At 43.8% G+C, this 17,039-nt stretch overlaps 1 protein-coding gene across 5 annotated transcripts in view; it reads left to right on the forward strand.

Annotated features, from left to right (window-relative positions):
• The first annotated feature begins 709 nt into the window (after positions 1-709).
• Positions 710-17,039, forward strand: part of LOC147111636 (phospholipid scramblase 2-like) — a 158,126-nt gene continuing 141,796 nt past the window's right edge. The window contains exon 1 of one of the 5 annotated variants that reach the window (XM_085998720.1): positions 710-846. The gene's annotated coding sequence lies outside the window, so the exon portion shown is untranslated. The other 4 variants (XM_085998724.1, XM_085998722.1, XM_085998721.1 and 1 more) reach the window with 4 other exon arrangements.

A 17,039-nucleotide genomic window follows, 5' to 3' on the forward strand; every position in this document is an offset into this window, starting at 1 on the left:
TTATGATCTGAAATTGTTGAACTCGATATTGAGTCCGGAAGGCTGTAAAGTGCCTAATCGGAAGATGAGGTGCTGTTCCTTGAGCTTATGCTGAGCTTCCGTGGAACAATGCAAATGTCCAAGTATGGTGAGGTCTGAGTGGGAATGGGGCGGTGAATTAAAATGACAGGCGACCAGAAGCTCGGGGTCATCCTTACGGACTGAACAGAAGTGTTCCGCAAAGCGGTCACCCAATCTGCGTTTGGTCTCCCCAGTGTAGAGGAGACCACGCTGCTCTTAATGTCTCTTCACTTCTCTTTTGTTCTCTCCCAGCCCCCAAACTGGCCTTTTCATTTGTTTCATTTCCTGCGCTTTTTCAGTCTTGACAAAGGGTTTCAACCTGAAACGTTGACTCTATTTCTCTCTCCACGGATGTTGCCTGGCCTGCTGAGTTTTTCCAGCATTTTCTGTTGTTATTCCTACTTTGTGTATTCTATTGCCACACCATGGGTGTCCCGTTAGATAAAACATAAAAACTGTACAAAAAGATTTAACATGTTATTGCAATCCTTTTTTTTATTTCATCCTTTGTGTGTATTGCTAATTTATATTTTAAAATGTGACTTAAATGGCAGCGCATATAATAAATAAAGTATTAAAACATACAAATCACATGTTCGTGCTTTATGATTGAATGGCAATGTTCGTCGGACCCAAGGGTTAAATCTCCTCCTTAGTCAGGCACTAAAGATAGATTCAGGTGACGTCAGGCTGTGAGAAGCAGTTTCTGCAGCACAGTGGGTGCCCGCTAGTCTTTTTCAAAGTGTTCCGAGGGACAAATCCAGACAGCGCTCTCCTGCTTCCTGTGTGAGTTGTTTTTTATATTTATTCTTGTGCAGAAGTCTGACATGTTTCGTGTTCCTGGTTATGGCTGCCGTCGGGTCTGTTCGGCTTCTGGTTGTAACCAAGCCATTTATAATCTAGCAATCACTTGCATTTTTCGAAATACAGCTACAGTCGATAATGGGGTCAATTTCTTCTAATTATATACTAGATGGTTTCACCGAGCTGAGATTTTCTTGCATTGCTGTTCGTTTTTCGGAATGTAACGGTTTTTATGTTAACGGCGTGAAGCAGCTGCTGATCCTGGGCTTTTAAATAGGGGTGAAGGGCTGCGGTAAGAAGGGAGTCAAATGGGATCTTAAAGACAGGCAAGTCACCCATTGCATGATGAGTGCAATCTTTAAAAAGTGACTATATTTATTTATGTAGGTTTTATGGAATAGGTCTTGTGAAAAATGTTTTAGAAGCTACGACACATGGTCACTGTAGTCTTTCTGGGTGTCAGGTTCCCCGCCTGTGCAGGTTCACATGGTCACTGTAGTCTTTCTAGATGTCAGGTTCACATTTCCAGGTGCTCCTGGAACTGTACCTTTGTTCCAGATTCGGAAATTGACGGTCATAGTGACGCATCTTGCATGGTTAACGCTTGGCTTCTTGATTGGTTAAGAAGTGTAGTCCACCTGGACACTCCGGTGATTGACAGCTCTGGGCTTTGTTTGTAAATGATCAGGTGGTGCTCGATGGTCGCGTCATCTTAAACGAGATACAGAGGCGGCAGAAATCAAATTGTTCAAACAGCGCAGAAGCAGTTAACGTATACAAAAATAAAAAGAATTCTGTTGCAGACGGCGGTTGCCTATTTTTGTCATACGTTTTCAAATTGGGGAACTTTGGGGAGTCCTGGTATCTGTCCACCTGCATCAGATGTATCTGTATTTGTTCATTTACTGGCACATTGGGCCAGAATTTGCTGGCAAAATAACAGCGAGTTCAATGCGCTTGCTGCCATTAGTGTGTAAATAACCCAACAATTTGTGGCGAGGAAGAGATATCCCGCGAGTTGTGAATTGCCACAAATTGTTAGACAATCCGCCGTCAGCTTCACAAAAACGAGAGCTCATCCTCAACCTCCCTGTGAGTTTCGAGAAATTGCTGCATTTGCACTGTTAAAATGTATTAAATCTACTGCAGAAATTTGGGGCTGGTACTTAATGATATAAGGACCCTTATGTTCCTGCAATGCCACTCAACCTCTCCAGCTCAGAAAGGGAACAATTGAAACTTAAATCTTAGAAAAATTCTTATTTTCTGTCTCTCTTAATCCAATATTTCTTTTCCCCTCGTTATTTTTCTTTCTTTGCCTAATTTGACTCTAATTCACCCTATTTCCTTCTCCATCGTTCCTCTGTTTCTTTATCCTTAAATCTCATTGGTTAAGGAGCTAGACAATTGATTCCGTCGGTCACCAAGGTCCCAGAGGCCCCTTTGAACTCGCCATTATCAGTTCGCACTTCCAGCAGTTTATGGCGCAAATAATTTTCAAGCTGAAGGATGAGGAAAAAAACCTAACAAACGTGGCTGCCGTGTGATGCCCCGCTCCAGCAAGTTCTGGGCCATTATTTCTGTTGATGTACAACAACAACAACAACAACAACTTGTTTATGTAGTGCCTTTAACAGAAAAAAAACTTCCCAAGGCACTTTATAGAGGAATAATTGTACAAAAATGGATACCGCTTCAAAGAAAAAGATAGTAGGAGGGGAATCTTAGTCAAATAGGTGGACTTTAAGGAGGGTCTTCAAAGAAGAGCGAGAGGGGTTTCGGGAGGTAATTTTAGAGCTAAAGGGGCTAAGGCGGCTGAATGCACAGCTGCCAAAGGCAGGACGAAGCGAGGGAGGGATGCATAAGAAGCCAGAGTCAGATGACTGAAGAGTTCTGGCGATATAAAGCTGGAAGAGGTTACAAAGATAGGGAGGAGCAAGACCATGGATGGATTTAAATGCAAATTTTAAATTGGAGGACCAGGAACTAGGGTTGCAAAGGGGTGGAAAGTTTCCGGTAAATTTCCGGAAATTTTCCACGGGAAGTTTTAGCTTGGGAATTTTGGGAATTTTGCCCAAAAAAGCACATGCTAGCATAATATTGTTTTTTTTGTATTTCTTTTTTTTCCACAGGTCCTCTCTTAAAATTACTAACAGAGATGGAATCTTAATTATTAAGGAATTTCTTAATCAATATATGTTTATCTTCTTACTTGGCTTGTTTTAATAATTACAAGTTTTGTGTATGACTGTGAACAAATGTGTCCTGATTGGGTGGATGAGTGATTAGCTCCCTCTATTTGTAATATTTGCATATCGCATTGTGATTGGCCTGCAGGCATCTGTAAGACTGCTATAGTTTTTTTAAGATCCAGGTTAGGGGTCCTGAGGGAAGTCATTTTGTTTTCTGCTGATGTTGTGATGATGCAGTAAGTAAATCAGACTTTATACCAAATAAACCAGTTACTTGTTGAACTCTGTTGTCCTTCAATTTAAAATATACAAAATAATACACTATTGGTGATGTAGTGTCGTGCGTGCACAGGTCATGCTTCCATCACATGGAGCATCAGCAAAAATGTACTCATCCTGTTGCAATCGTGCTGATCGACCGCAGTTCGACACAGAGATGAATGCCCTTTATTTCTCTGCATAGAACAATGTCACGTTTACCGTCGGATGTGTGGAAGCATTTTACCCCAGGCATTAAAGATGGAAAGACTGTGTACATGTGCAAACACTGTAGAAAGCCATATGTAAAGAATGCCACAAAGATGCAGCAGCATTTATCCAACGATCTTGCATCACAAAAGGTCTTTGCAGTAGTTACTGACAATGCTGCGAATATGAAGGCTGCTTGGGCTCAAGTGGAGGAGGCCTACCCTCATTACGTCTATTGGGTGCGCAGCTCATGGGCTTAACCTGCTCCTCAAGGACATCATGGGTTTGAGAACCATGGAAGCACTGTACAAGAGAGCCAAGCAAGTTGTTAAGTATGTCAGGGGAAAACAGGTAGTTGCAGCAACCTACAACTCCAAGCAAATGACAAAGAACAAGAACACCACACTGAAGCTGCCCAACAACACTAGATGGGGTGGTGTTGTCATAATGTACAACAGCCTTCTGGAGGGTAAGGAGTCGCTGCAAGAAATGGCAATATCGCAGTCTGGGGATATGGAAACCACCATCAAGAAAATACTGCTGGATGATGTGTTTTGGGAGAGAGTGGTTAGCAGCCTTAAACTACTCTCACCAGTAGCATCTGCAATTGCTCAGATTGAAGGAGATGACGCTGTCTTGTCAGATGTTCTCAGGCTTTTTACTGATTTAAAAGAACAAATCAGCATTGCCCTACCCACATCCCTGCTGCTCAAAGCAGAGGAGAAGGCAATTGTTCAATTCATACAGACGCGTCAAGAATTTTGTGTCAAGCCGATTCATGCTGCAGCATACATGCTGGACCCAAAGCATGTTGGGAGACCAATACTTTCTGGAGAACAGATCAACAGCGCTTACAGTGTGATTTCTACCCTCTCACACCATCTCAATCTGGATGTGGGCAAAGTTCTGGGAAGTCTGGCAAAGTTCTCTACCAAGCAAGGTCTTTGGAATGGGGATGGGATATGGGAATCATGCAAGCATATCAGTGCACATACCTGGTGGAAGGGACTTTGTGCATCTGAGGCCCTGTCACCTATTGCATCGGTGATACTCCAAATCCCACCTTCATCAGCGGCCTCTGAACGAAACTGGTCACTTTTTGGGAATACGCATACAAAGGTGCGCAACAGGCTGACTAACAAGAGAGTGGAGAAACTGGTGGCTATCCGGGCGAACCTACAACTTATTGAGCCAGATACAGAAGTGTCCACCACACAGCTAGACACTGACACAGAGGAGGAAATGGACACGTCAGAGCCAGAGTCAGAGAATCAGGAGGAGCAATGAGGAGTAGAAGACTCAGAAGACTCATGAGTAGAAGACTCAAAGGGACAAAATAAGGACAAATTACAGGCTAAATAAGCTGACGCTCTTTTTTTTATTTTATTTTAGATGGGTCTTTTTTGTGGGGGTTCAATAAAGTTCAAAATTATAACCTAAATAAAGTTTTGAAAGCCTGTTTTTATTTGTATGGAACAGTATGTCTATTTTGACGACAAAGATAATATAAGGGTCAGAGACAAAAACCATCAGTGTGCAAAAAAACTAAAAATTCCTGAAAATTCCCATGGAAAGTTTCCTCTTTTAAAAATTCCCAGAATTTTGCAACCCTACCAGGAACTGATGTAAATCAGCAAGGACAGGGTGATTGGTGAGTGGGACTTGCTGCATTATAGGATATGGGCAGCAGCGTTATGAATGAGCTGACCCTTACAGAGCATAGGGGATGGCAGGTTGGCTAGGAGAGCATTGAAATAGGAGCATGTGAAATAGATGAGTCTGGTGTTGACTAAGGCATGGATGAGAGTTTCAGCAGCAGAAAGGCTGAGGCGGGGGGAGGTGGGCTTAGTTGCGGAGGTGAAAGTGGATGGTCTTTTTGTGGTGGAGAGGATATGGGATGGGAAGCTAAGCTTGGGGTCCAGTAGGATGCCGAGGTTGTGTACAGTTTGGTTCTACCTGACACAATGTCTGGGATGTGCATGGAATCAGTGGCCAGAGTAAGGAGTTTGTGGCGGGGACGAACAATGACTTTGGACTTCCCAATGTTGAACTGAAGGGTATTGCACCTCACCCAAGACTTGCTGTTGGACAAGTAGTGAAGGGTTGGAGAGAAGTGGTGTAGACGTAGAGCTGTGTGTCATCAGTGTACATGTGGAAGCTCACTCCATGTCTTCGGATAATAAACAACAATTAAAAACTTGCCTTTTATCTAATGCCTTTTAATGTAAAGGACATTCCAAGACACTACCCACATAGGGTAAGGAAAACAAATCCGAAGCCAGATTCGGAGGCATGACCAAAGGCTTGGTGGAAGAGATGAGTTTTGAGAAGGTTTTAAAGGAAAAGAGGGAGGTGGAGAAGGTTAGGGAGTAAAGACCAGAGAGTATGGTCAGGCAGTTGAAGGCTCTGCCTCCAATGGTGGGATAAAGGGAAGATAAAGATGCACAAAAGGGCATTCTTAGGACTGGAGTGTTTGGAGGAGATAATAGAAATAAAATGGGGTGAGGCCACAAAGGGATTTAAAGACAAGATTGAGTTTGAGGATTTTAAATTTAATATGTTAGGGGAATGGGGTGCCATGTAAATCAGCAAGGAGAGGATTGATGGTCAGGTGGGACTTAATGAAGGACAAGATGCGTGTGGTGAAGACATTATTTGGGAGTGATAGTACTGCATTCCATTGGATAGCTGACACTTTCCAAAGTTAGGACCAGAGGTTTCCAAGAATGTGTCAATATCTGCAGAGATCCCACACACACAAATATTTGCAACGTGCACTCTATTCTTAATGCAACATTGTCCTGAACTATGGAACCCTGGTATGTTTGCTGAGTAACCTTACCTACCTCCTTCAAGTTTGTTTTTTCCAGTGCTTTTTTTCCCTCCATTTATTTCTGAAGGTGCAGGACTCATGTCCTGATGTGTCAGAAGTCTTTCAGTGCCTTGCCTGAGAAATCATTCTTTATATAAGAATCTAAACAGTGGTTGTTTTTGGGCTTTTCAACAAAAACAACAACAACTTACACTTCTATAGCACCTTTAACATAGTAAAACGTCTCAAGGCGCTTCACAGGAGCATTAGCTAAACAAAATTTGACACCAACCCACATAAGGAGATATTAGGGCAGATTACTAAAAGCTTGGTCAAAGAGGTAGGTTTAAAGGAGGAAAGAGAGGTGGAGAGGTTTAGGCAGGGAATTCCAGAATTTCAACCAGTAACACCATCGGAACTGAAGCCAGTCTTGTTCTCACCTGGCAACTATACTCCAAATAATTGAAACACTTGCTGATGATAATTTCTGCCAAATTGTAACATCTCTTTGCCCCCTTGGCCAAAATTATCTGACTCCTTATCAATGAAACTTAGCACCTTCCTGACCTGGCAGGTGTGCAGAGGTTCCAGTTCAGCAAGTACATTATTCAATAATTAGACCGTTAACTGTGAAAGTAACTTCATTCTAAAAATTATAATGATTTATAAAATAAATCCTAGTAATTCTCCTTGTTCGTCACATGGAACAAAATTGCACTTGTCAAATCACGTTATTTGACGCTTGCTGTTTGTCAACTTTGTCTTCCCTGCCAGCTGAAAATTGTAAGAAATCCCTAAATTTATATGCACAAAATATATATAAACTGGAATCTGTTACAAGGTGGTAACACCATTCTGGGTGAGGTGACATTACTGAACTACTCAAGCTTTACTCTTGTGATTTGTGACATGATCTCAACCCCTCAATTGTGTTACTGCCTTGTAATACACATCTGACACTATGCTAAATATAATTATAAAAATCAAGCCAGCCAGAATTAATGTAGTAGTTACTAAATTAGGCACATCACATGATTGTTTCTTCTTTTAAGAAAAGATTTATTTCCTTCTACTGTGCCCAGCATGTTACAATTATTGTAATTGGTGAAAGCCTATAATTAACTGCTGTTTATAAATCTGTACAAACCTGTGATTATATAGTATATTCGTGTGCATGTGTTACTCCTGATTGGTCAGGACTAGTAGTCTGATTTATAATTCTATATAATCTCTAGTAATAGTGCTTGGTCATCAAGATATACAAAAATGGATGCCATTAAGCAAGACTTTAGCTTTCCTCCTCCCTATGACTTTTACAAAAATAATTTAAACTGGGAAAATAAAATCTGTTCGAACAAGCTTGAAATCCGTATGGGACGGGTGTGGGTGCAACAGTGATGTCATGCTGTAATTCCAAGAAAAACGAGAGTCTTTTATCGCGTATGTATGAAGTGGGATGTAAAGTACGAAGATGCTCTTTGATTAGATAAAGAATAGCATTCAAAAACTTTTTTTTATTGAAAAGCGGTAAGCAGAATCCACTGACAATCAGACTCTGATTTTTTGCTTTATATTTCATATTTTGTTCCATTATTGGTATATTTGTCAAATTTTTAGGGGGAAAAAGTGTGAATCATAATTGTAAAGTAAACCAATTCTTAGTACCTCTTCTCTCACCTGCCTACCACTGGTCCTCTCCCTCCCACACCACCCCCCACCACCCCCCCCCCCCCCTCAACCAAGGAAATGCTAAAACATAAGCTAGAACTATTGCATTTTTTACAAAATAGATCCAGTTTACCTTCATTAATAGCCTCTTAAGGAGAGATATTCTCTTTACAAGAGCTTTCTTAAAAAAAATCCCAATATCTTGCCTTATGTATTTTGACTCTCCTTGCTTTATGAATTAAAATCTTCAGATTCTGAAATTATCTAAACATTTCTGCTAAACACTTTTCTCCTTCCAGAAACCAAGAGTATATATGAGGGCTACGAAAATACTTAATAATATGTCTGTTTTAATCTGGTGCCCAGAGGCGGTCGGTACACTGTGTGTTAAGTATAATTATTTGTATCTTCAAAGCTATCTTTAAAAAGAATATTGCATCTTTTCAGAACGAAAGAATGTTTTGGTATTAATATTTACGTCCTCAAAGTCTTCCTCTGTTTCAGTCTACATGACAAGAGATAAAAATCTGTTTCAATTTTGTAATGAATCACTTGGGGCTGAGAAAAGGCACTTTAAACAATACTGAAGCAATTGGAATAGCGGCTTGGTAATGATGCCAGTGGATAGTGAGGCACTGTGTTAATGGAAGCCTGAAAAATATTGAGGGGAGGAGTCATTGGAAGACAACAAGCTCCAGGAATGGAGCAAAATTCAAAAACCCTGGTCCCTGGGGGAGGTTAGGCAAAGTTATTGAACTCATTTCCAATGAGAGGTGATTTTAAGGGTGAGTTTAAAGATATTTTGGGAATTACTTGAGTCTTGATATTTATTACAAATTCAGGTCTGCCGTAGATACCTTCTTTGGTACAGTGGAGTTGATTGCTACCATAGTAGTCTAAGTTCTTTTGTGGGAATTGATTTGCTCTGTCCTGTATCTACTTATACAATCATGTGACCCGGGATATAACAATAGTATCCCCTTGTGCCCTGAACTGGATATTTGTGTCTTTTGTATCATCAGTACTTCTTCAATCTCTCCGAAGGTGAACCAAGCAAACACCTGCTGAGATGAGGTCAGATATGAATTGTTAAGCTGCTTTAGTTCACAATAAGCAGAACATGCAGAATGACCAAACTCGCTTAATGCAATCTGTACAACTTATCTTCACGTAATAATACAAAATGAGGGAGCACATCACGCTGGCCCACATCAGTGGGTTGTCTTACTTAACTTTAAACAAGATGGCTTTTAACTATACTCCATAATTTCTAACCTCTTTGCTTCAGTGAAAGTCCTCACCGCTTTCCCTGAATAAACCTGACTGCCCTCATAGGTTTCCTGTTTCAAAAGCCTGTCTCTCTCTGCCTATCTAGGTCTCTTTTTGTCTTCTTATCTCTTGCTTTTCACAGACAGACAGGAATCAAAGGACTTCTGAACACAATGGGGGTCATGTGTTTCTTGATTACTTAGACAATTTAAAAAATACTTATTGTTTAGACTCTGGGGAAACAAAGTTCCATTTAACATGTTAATCTTTCTTCTAGATGCCCTGTCATCCCGACTTGAGGCTAGCTCCGATATGCAAGGTCAAAGTGCTTCATAAACATTCAAAAAAACTCAACCCAAACACACTTCTAGCTTAGAATTTTTTTAATTTAAGGGAAAATGCTGAAAAAGGAATGATTTTTCTTTTTTGTTACTTGTTTAGTAAATTTTCTGGCTAGTTGGCTCGGTATACTCTGGATATTGTAGTTCCACAGGACCAAATTGTGAAAACTACAAAACTGACTATGCATGTCTCCCTCACACATTGTCAGCAGGAGCTGAATTCTTCCAGACACTCATAAGCCCCGGTGAAATTTCCAACTTTGGGACAAAAGCAAAGCTTGAGCTTTAGACCCCAGAGCGAGAAAGGTAAGCTGAACAGGGGAAACATCTTGTAGATATTTCTAACATTAAATGACTCATTTTATGGATAAGGTTTGGTGATTTATTTCAGACTTGTACAGCTAGAAATTCGACTCCTTTGTGCCTGCTGTTAACGCCTCTGGGGGCGCTTACGGGGCTCAAAGGGCTTATCACCTGGGGGGTGCGAAAAAAGCACCTCTGAGAAATTCGGCGGGGTGTTGCTGAGGTGCTACCCGATAGCGCCTCGCCCCCGCCGGTAGCACCCCGGCATAATTGCCCTGTGCCGCGACCCCTTAGAACTTTGCCGTGGCCCCTTACCACCTTGTGGCAGAAATACAGCTGCGCCCGCAAGGCTACCACAAGCAATGTCAGCGCCAGCCTCGCAGGTCGTGAAACGGACTGACCTACACTCGCGGGCGGTATTTAAATGGAAGGAGCGGCCGCGACCTTCGGCGTCATTTTCTTTTTTTGTCTGACCTCCAGGTTGGCCCTCCGTGGTGTGCCATGGTCCTGGCTGCCATCGCGTCTTGGCGCCGGGCTGCTGCCATGGCATCACGCCACCCTGGTGGGACATCGGAGGCCCTGCGGAGTGCGTAACGGCCCTTCCCTTTAACTGAAGGGGAGGGGCATAGAACCATGGCAGCGCTCCGTGGTGCCTCCGCTGAATGCTGCCGATCACCCCGACATCGCCTCAGTTACTGCCCCACCAGGAAGTGGTGCGCCCAAGATTGCGCTTCACATCCTGTGCAGGGCATAAGCCGAATTTAGTGGCCGGGGCGGTACTTCTGTGCCGGGCTCTAAATGTCCGGCCTTATCTCGGTTACTGCCCCCAAACTGGGCACAACCGAATTTGGCGCCCATAATATTTTCATGTTTGTCGTGTTATAAATTTTAGCTAAATGTGTAGTCACCCGAGTGTGGCTGAAAGCAGTTTAACAATTATGAATTACTGAGTTCATTTTGTGGTAGTTGCTGATTCAAGATTGCTGGGTTGAATTTGAAAAGCTTAAGTTCTTTTGCCTAGAATTTGGGGAACGCGGGAAACCTGCCGGTAACATTGGCGTCCAAGGATAATGGCCGCCGCTTGAGAGAGCGCAGGCAGTACCGGCATTTTGGTACTGCCTGCTCATTTATTGTCAACGTGGCGATGATTTTCTAGTGCAATACGCTCTTTGCAGTGCTAATCGCAGAAGGAGGCCAAAGGCTACCTCTGTCTCCTGCTTGAAGTGTCGGGGAGCAGGGAAGAAAGGAGCGACCCGCACAGTTGCAGTACGTGCTCCAAAAATATTAGCTGCCGTCCGAAGTTTGTCTTTTTTTCTTGTTTGTTTATGATATGAATGCCGATAAAAGAGATCATCTTCAGTCGTTGCAATGGAGTTCACCCATTGGTTTACTGACCCACAAACACTGTAGGCTTCCCAGAAAGCTGCCAGAACATGCAACCCCCGCCACCCTCCCCCTCCCATCCCCCGCCCCACCACTGATGGGCAAAAAATTAAAATTGAAAAGAAAAACCTTGGCAAAGGAGGCATTTGAAGTTTTGGCATCCATCTTCATAAGTACTGTCAGACTCCTCCATGGCTGTTAACGCTGCTCAAAGACCTCCTAGTGGCAGCAAATACTGCCATGATTTAGCGCAGGCGGCAATGCAAGCACAGTGGATGAGTTGGCATCAATTTGGCGTTGCACGCTCCACCTCATTAAAATACTCTCGCTGATGGCAGGCAACAGCAGCGCTGCCGACCTGCCAAAAATGGCGGCCGCTGTGGGACCTGCCACCAGCTGGCGGAAGAGCGCTGGCTGCCGTTGTTGGCGCTAACCACCCGAATATTTAGGCCTTCGTTTTTGGGGCACTTGCTCATTGCCAGTTAGTAGCTGTTCTTGCCCATCTAGTGAATGGAAAAGTTTTCTTGAATTGATTTGTATTGTCAATGGGATATTTCCATCAATCCAATAGAAATATTCATCCAATATTAATCCAATGGTTAAATTAACAGATAATGGCCCGTAATATGCGGTCTGTGTCGAGAATTTTAGCTTCCTCGATGTGTAATTGGTTGTAGCGCTGTCACTAGGGGTTTCCTAGTGTAGAGCAGCAGTGACGCCATCAAGCTGTCTAAGCAGCCAATCGCATTGAAGAATTCTCAGACAGCAAACCAGGAAATGAAAAGCACTAATTATCTGCACTTTAAAAAAAATATTAGAGAGCGAAATAAAGATTGAGACATACACATGTGGTTAAGGTAAAAGCTGAAAAAGGTGGTAGAGAAAAAGCGGGGAATTATAGACCAGTAAGCCTGACATCGGTAGTGGGGAAAATGCTAGAGTCTATTATAAAAGATGTAATAGCAGAGCACTTGGAAAGCAGTGACAGGATCGGACAAAGTCAACATGGATTTACAAAAGGTAAATCATGCTTGACTAATCTACTGGAATTTTTTGAGGATGTAACTGGTAAAATAGATAAGGGAGAACCAGTGGATGTGGTGTATTTGGACTTTCAGAAGGCTTTCGATAAGTTCCCACACAAGAGATTAGCGTGCAAAATTAAGGCACATGGGATTGGGGGCAAGGTATTGACTTGGATAGAGAACTGGTTGGCGGACAGAAAGCAAAGAGTTGGAATAAACGGGTCGTTTTCCGAGTGGCAGGCAGTGACTAGTGGGGTACCGCAAGGATCGGTTCCAGGACCCCAGCTGTTCACAATATATATTAATGATCTGGACGAGGGAATTGGATGTAATATCTCCAAATTTGCAGACGACACAAAGCTGGGCGGGAGGGTAAGCTGCGAGGAGGATGTCGGGAAACTCCAGTACGATTTGGACAGGTTGGGTGATTGGGCAGAAACATGGCAAATGCACTATAATGTGGATAAATGTGAGGTTATCCACTTTGGTGGCAAAACCAGGAAGGCAGATTATTATTTGAATGGCAATAGATTGGGAGAAGGGGAAGTGCAAAGAGACCTGGGTGTCCTTGTGCACCAGTCGCTGAAGGTAAGCATGCAGGTGCAGCAGGCGGTTAAGAAGGCAAATGGTATGTTGGCCTTCGTAGCAAGAGGGTTCGAGTACAGGAACAAGGATGTCTTGCTACAGTTGTACAAGGCCTTGGTGAGACCGCACCTTGAGTATTGTGTGCAGTTTTGGTCACCATACCTGAGGAAGGAAGTTCTTGCCATGGAGGGAGTGCAGCGAAGATTCACCAGGCTGATACCTGGGATGGCAGGAATGACGTATGAGGAGAGATTGTGTCGATTGGGCTTATACTCACTGGAGTTTAGAAGATTGAGAGGGGATCTCATCGAAACCTATAAAATTCTGTCAGGTCTGGACAGACTAGATGCAGGAAGGATGTTTCTGATGGCCGGGGAGTCCAGAACCAGGGGTCATAGTCTAAGGATAAGGGGTAAGCCATTTAGGACTGAAATGAGGAGGAATTTCTTCACCCAGAGAGTGGTGAACCTGTGGAATTCTCTGCCACAGAGGGCGGTGGAGGCCAGTTCATTAAATATATTCAAGAAAGAGTTGGATATGTTTCTTGAGGCTGAAGGGATCAAGGGATATGGGGAAAAGGCGGGGACAGGGTACTGAGTTTGGATGATCAGCCATGATCACATTGAATGGCGGAGCAGGCTCGAAGGGCCGAATGGCCTACTCCTGCTCCTATCTTCTATGTTTCTATGAAATATTCTGAACAATCTTTGAAAAATATATATATTTAAAAGAATCTAGTAATTTTATATCATAATGGAGATATTTGACATTCCACAAATATAAAATTAGTTTTTCAGGGTCAGAATGGTAGTTTAACAGTCAATACGCTGTTAAAACCCCAGTTATCCAATTCTAACAAGGTCTAACAATTAACCAACTTTTGACCCCTCTGTCCTGGTAAACTACCACCCCATCTCCAACTTCCCTTTCCCCTCCAAAGTCCTTGTCTTGAACAAAATCTGTGCCCACCTTTCCCGCAACTCCATGCTTGAATCCCTCCAATCAGGTTTTCGCTACTGCCACAGTACCGAAACGGCTCTCATTAAAGCCACAAATGACATCCTTTGTGACTAAGGTAAACTATCCCTCCTCGTCCTTCTTGACTTGTCTGCAGCCTTTGACATGGTTGACCACTCCATCCTTCTCCAATGCCTCTCCACCGTCGTCCAGCTGGGTGGGACTACATTCACCTGGTTCTATTCTTAACTATCTAATCATAGCCAGAGAACCACCTGAAACGGCTTCTGTTCCCACTCCCACATCGTTACCCCTGGTGTCCCCCAAGGATGTATCCCCCTTCTATTTTTCATCTACATGTTGCCCCTTGGCAACATCATCCGAAAACACACCGTCAGTTCCCACATGTACGCTGACGACACCCAGCTCTACCTCACTACCACTTCTCGCAATCCCTCCACGGTCTCTAAATCGTCAGACTGCTTGTCCGACATACAGTTCTGGATGAGCAGAAATTTTCTCCAATTAAATATTGGGAAGACCGCAGCCATTGTTTTCGGTCTCCACCACAAACTCCATTCCCTAGCCACTGACTCCATCCCTCTCCCTAACATCTGTCTGAGGCTGAACCACACTGTTCGCAACCTTGATGTCATATTTGACCCTGAAATGAGCTTCCGACCACATATCCGCAGCATAACTAATACCGCCTATTTCTACCTCCGTAACATCGCCAGTCTCCGCCCTTGCCTCAGCTCATCTGCTGCTGAAACCCTCATCCATGCCTTTGTTACCTCTAGACTTGACTATTCCAACGCACTCCTGGCTGGCCTCCCACCTTCTACCCTACGTTAACTTGAGGTCATCCAAAACTCGGCTGCCCATGTCCTAACTCGCACCAAGTCCCATTCACCCATCACCCCTGTGCTCGCTGACCTACATTGGCTCCCGGTTAAGCAATGCCTCAATTTCAAAATTCTCATCCTTGTTTTCAAATCCCTCCATGGCCTTGCCCCCTCCCGCCCCACAACCCCCTCAGATATCTGTGCTCTAATTCTGCCCTCTTGAACATCCCTGATTATAATTGCTCAACCATTGGTGGCTGTGTCTTCTGTTGCCTAGGCCCTAAGCTCCAGAATTCCCTGCCTAAACCTCTCCGCCTCGCTACCTCTCTTTCCTCCTTTTAAGACGCTCCTTAAAAACTACCTCTTTGAGCAAGCTTTTGGTCACCTGCCCTAATTTCTCCTTATGTGGCTTGGAGTCAAATTATATGACTTCTAATACTCCTGTGAAGCGCCTTGGGACGTTTTACTATGTTAAAGGTGCTATATAAGTACAAGTTGTTGTTGTAACAGCGAAACTATCACGGAAAAGCTCAAGTTTTCGTCAATTCTACTGATTTCACTGATTGCCAACTATGGAGGCATGGGGGTTGGTGGCCAGCCAGTGTCGGAGCAGTGAATGACTGACCGCAACTTCAGGATTTCCGTGTTTAGCTGTGCGTGCGCTACATCCTAAAGCTGCGGTCAGTTTCACAGGGGTAATGATGACGAATGCTGGTGGACACTGAGTTCACCGTCATTAACTACTGCAAAATCCTGGCCAATGGTTGTTTGTGGCAATCATCATTTTTCCTTTGCCCATGGATGTGTGGCACCTTTTAGGTGTGATACTATGCACTAGATGCAAGATTTAATTACATAGAAATTAAATGGTATTAATAAATAAAAACAGATTATTACTTCAGATTATTCCAAGAATGAAAGACCAGAGGACATAAATGGAAAATATTGAAAACATAGAAACATAGAAGATAGGAGCAGGAATAGGCCATTCGGCCCCTCGAGCCTGCTCTGCCATTCAATGCGATCATGGCTGATCATCCAAATTCAGTACCCGGTCCCTGCTTTCTAAACTTGGAGCAGATTTAAACATTTTGGGATTTTAGCTGTAGATAATTATGTTGGGCTTCGGATCTCATACCACTTCTGTAGGCAAGGTCTTACTCCCTATGACCCAATATCTAGCTAATTTGTGGCAAGCCCAGGCAGTGAACGGACAATCCTCAGTGCTGTATTTTGGCTTATTGGTTATATCATGTGCCCGCACATTGGCCGGAATTTTTACCTGTGAGATGAGTCGGGTGCAGGGGGGCCACACAGCGCGTCGGCCTCACAAACCTCTCGGCAGCATGTGCCCACTTTGTCTTTAACTGAATTGGATCAATTGAGTTAGGCCTGCGGGTGCCCTGGCCAATTAAATGGAGCGTGTCTGATGACATCATCGATGACTCAATTTGAGCTCTGATATTTAAAGGGGACTTCCACACATCACACTCGAAGGTTGTTGGAGGAGCATCATAGGTCTTTGGGAGAGGTGCTGTTGGTGAGACATTGAAGACATTCGCTCTGAGGCTTGAGGGAAGTATGGAGTCCCAACAGCAGAAGGCTGTGCTCAGATTCTCCGACTCCTCCCTGGAAGTCCTGCTCCAGGGAGTTCGAGCACGCAGGGACATCCTGTTCCCTGGTAATGGGCGCAAGAGACCATCCACTGAGACCAAGAGGGCATGGTTGGAGATTGCCCAGGAGGTCAACAACAGGGGTGTTGTCAGCCGCTCTTTGATACAGTGCCACAAAAGATTTAATGATCTCATGAGGTCAGGAAAGGTGAGTGCAATGCCACACTCAACTACATCCTGATGTGCGCGTCACCCCAACCACATCACTCTGCCTTCCCAAGCCTATTCCTGAATGTCAATCTTCACACCAACCGACCTTGCAAGGTGCACCCATCCCTCTCACTCTATGCACCTACTCACATCCCCACCTGACTAACCACCACTGACACTCACCCTCAGCTTAATGCAATCCTACAAAGTAACACCACAAAAGAAGGCCATTTGGCAATGTCATGCCACTCCCTCATAGTCACCCTCTACAGATGTAGCCCATTCATTCCATCACTCTCACTCAAAGTTCTTTTTTTTCCCTCCTTGTAGGAGAAGAGAGTGCAGAACGTACGGGAGAGGCAAAGAACCGGAGGTGGCCCTCCAATTTACAGCACATTGACTCCAGTAGGGGAGGAGGTGCTACAAATAAGTCGAGTTGCAGAGCTGCTGGCGGTGGGAGATAGAGGGAGGTGGACCTCCCAGCAACCTGATGACAATTAAATG

Source organism: Somniosus microcephalus, chromosome 10 (genome assembly GCF_052327205.1).
Source record: "Somniosus microcephalus isolate GS21.2 chromosome 10, FLI_Smic_1.0, whole genome shotgun sequence".
In the NCBI taxonomy this organism is placed as follows: domain Eukaryota; kingdom Metazoa; phylum Chordata; class Chondrichthyes; order Squaliformes; family Somniosidae; genus Somniosus; species Somniosus microcephalus.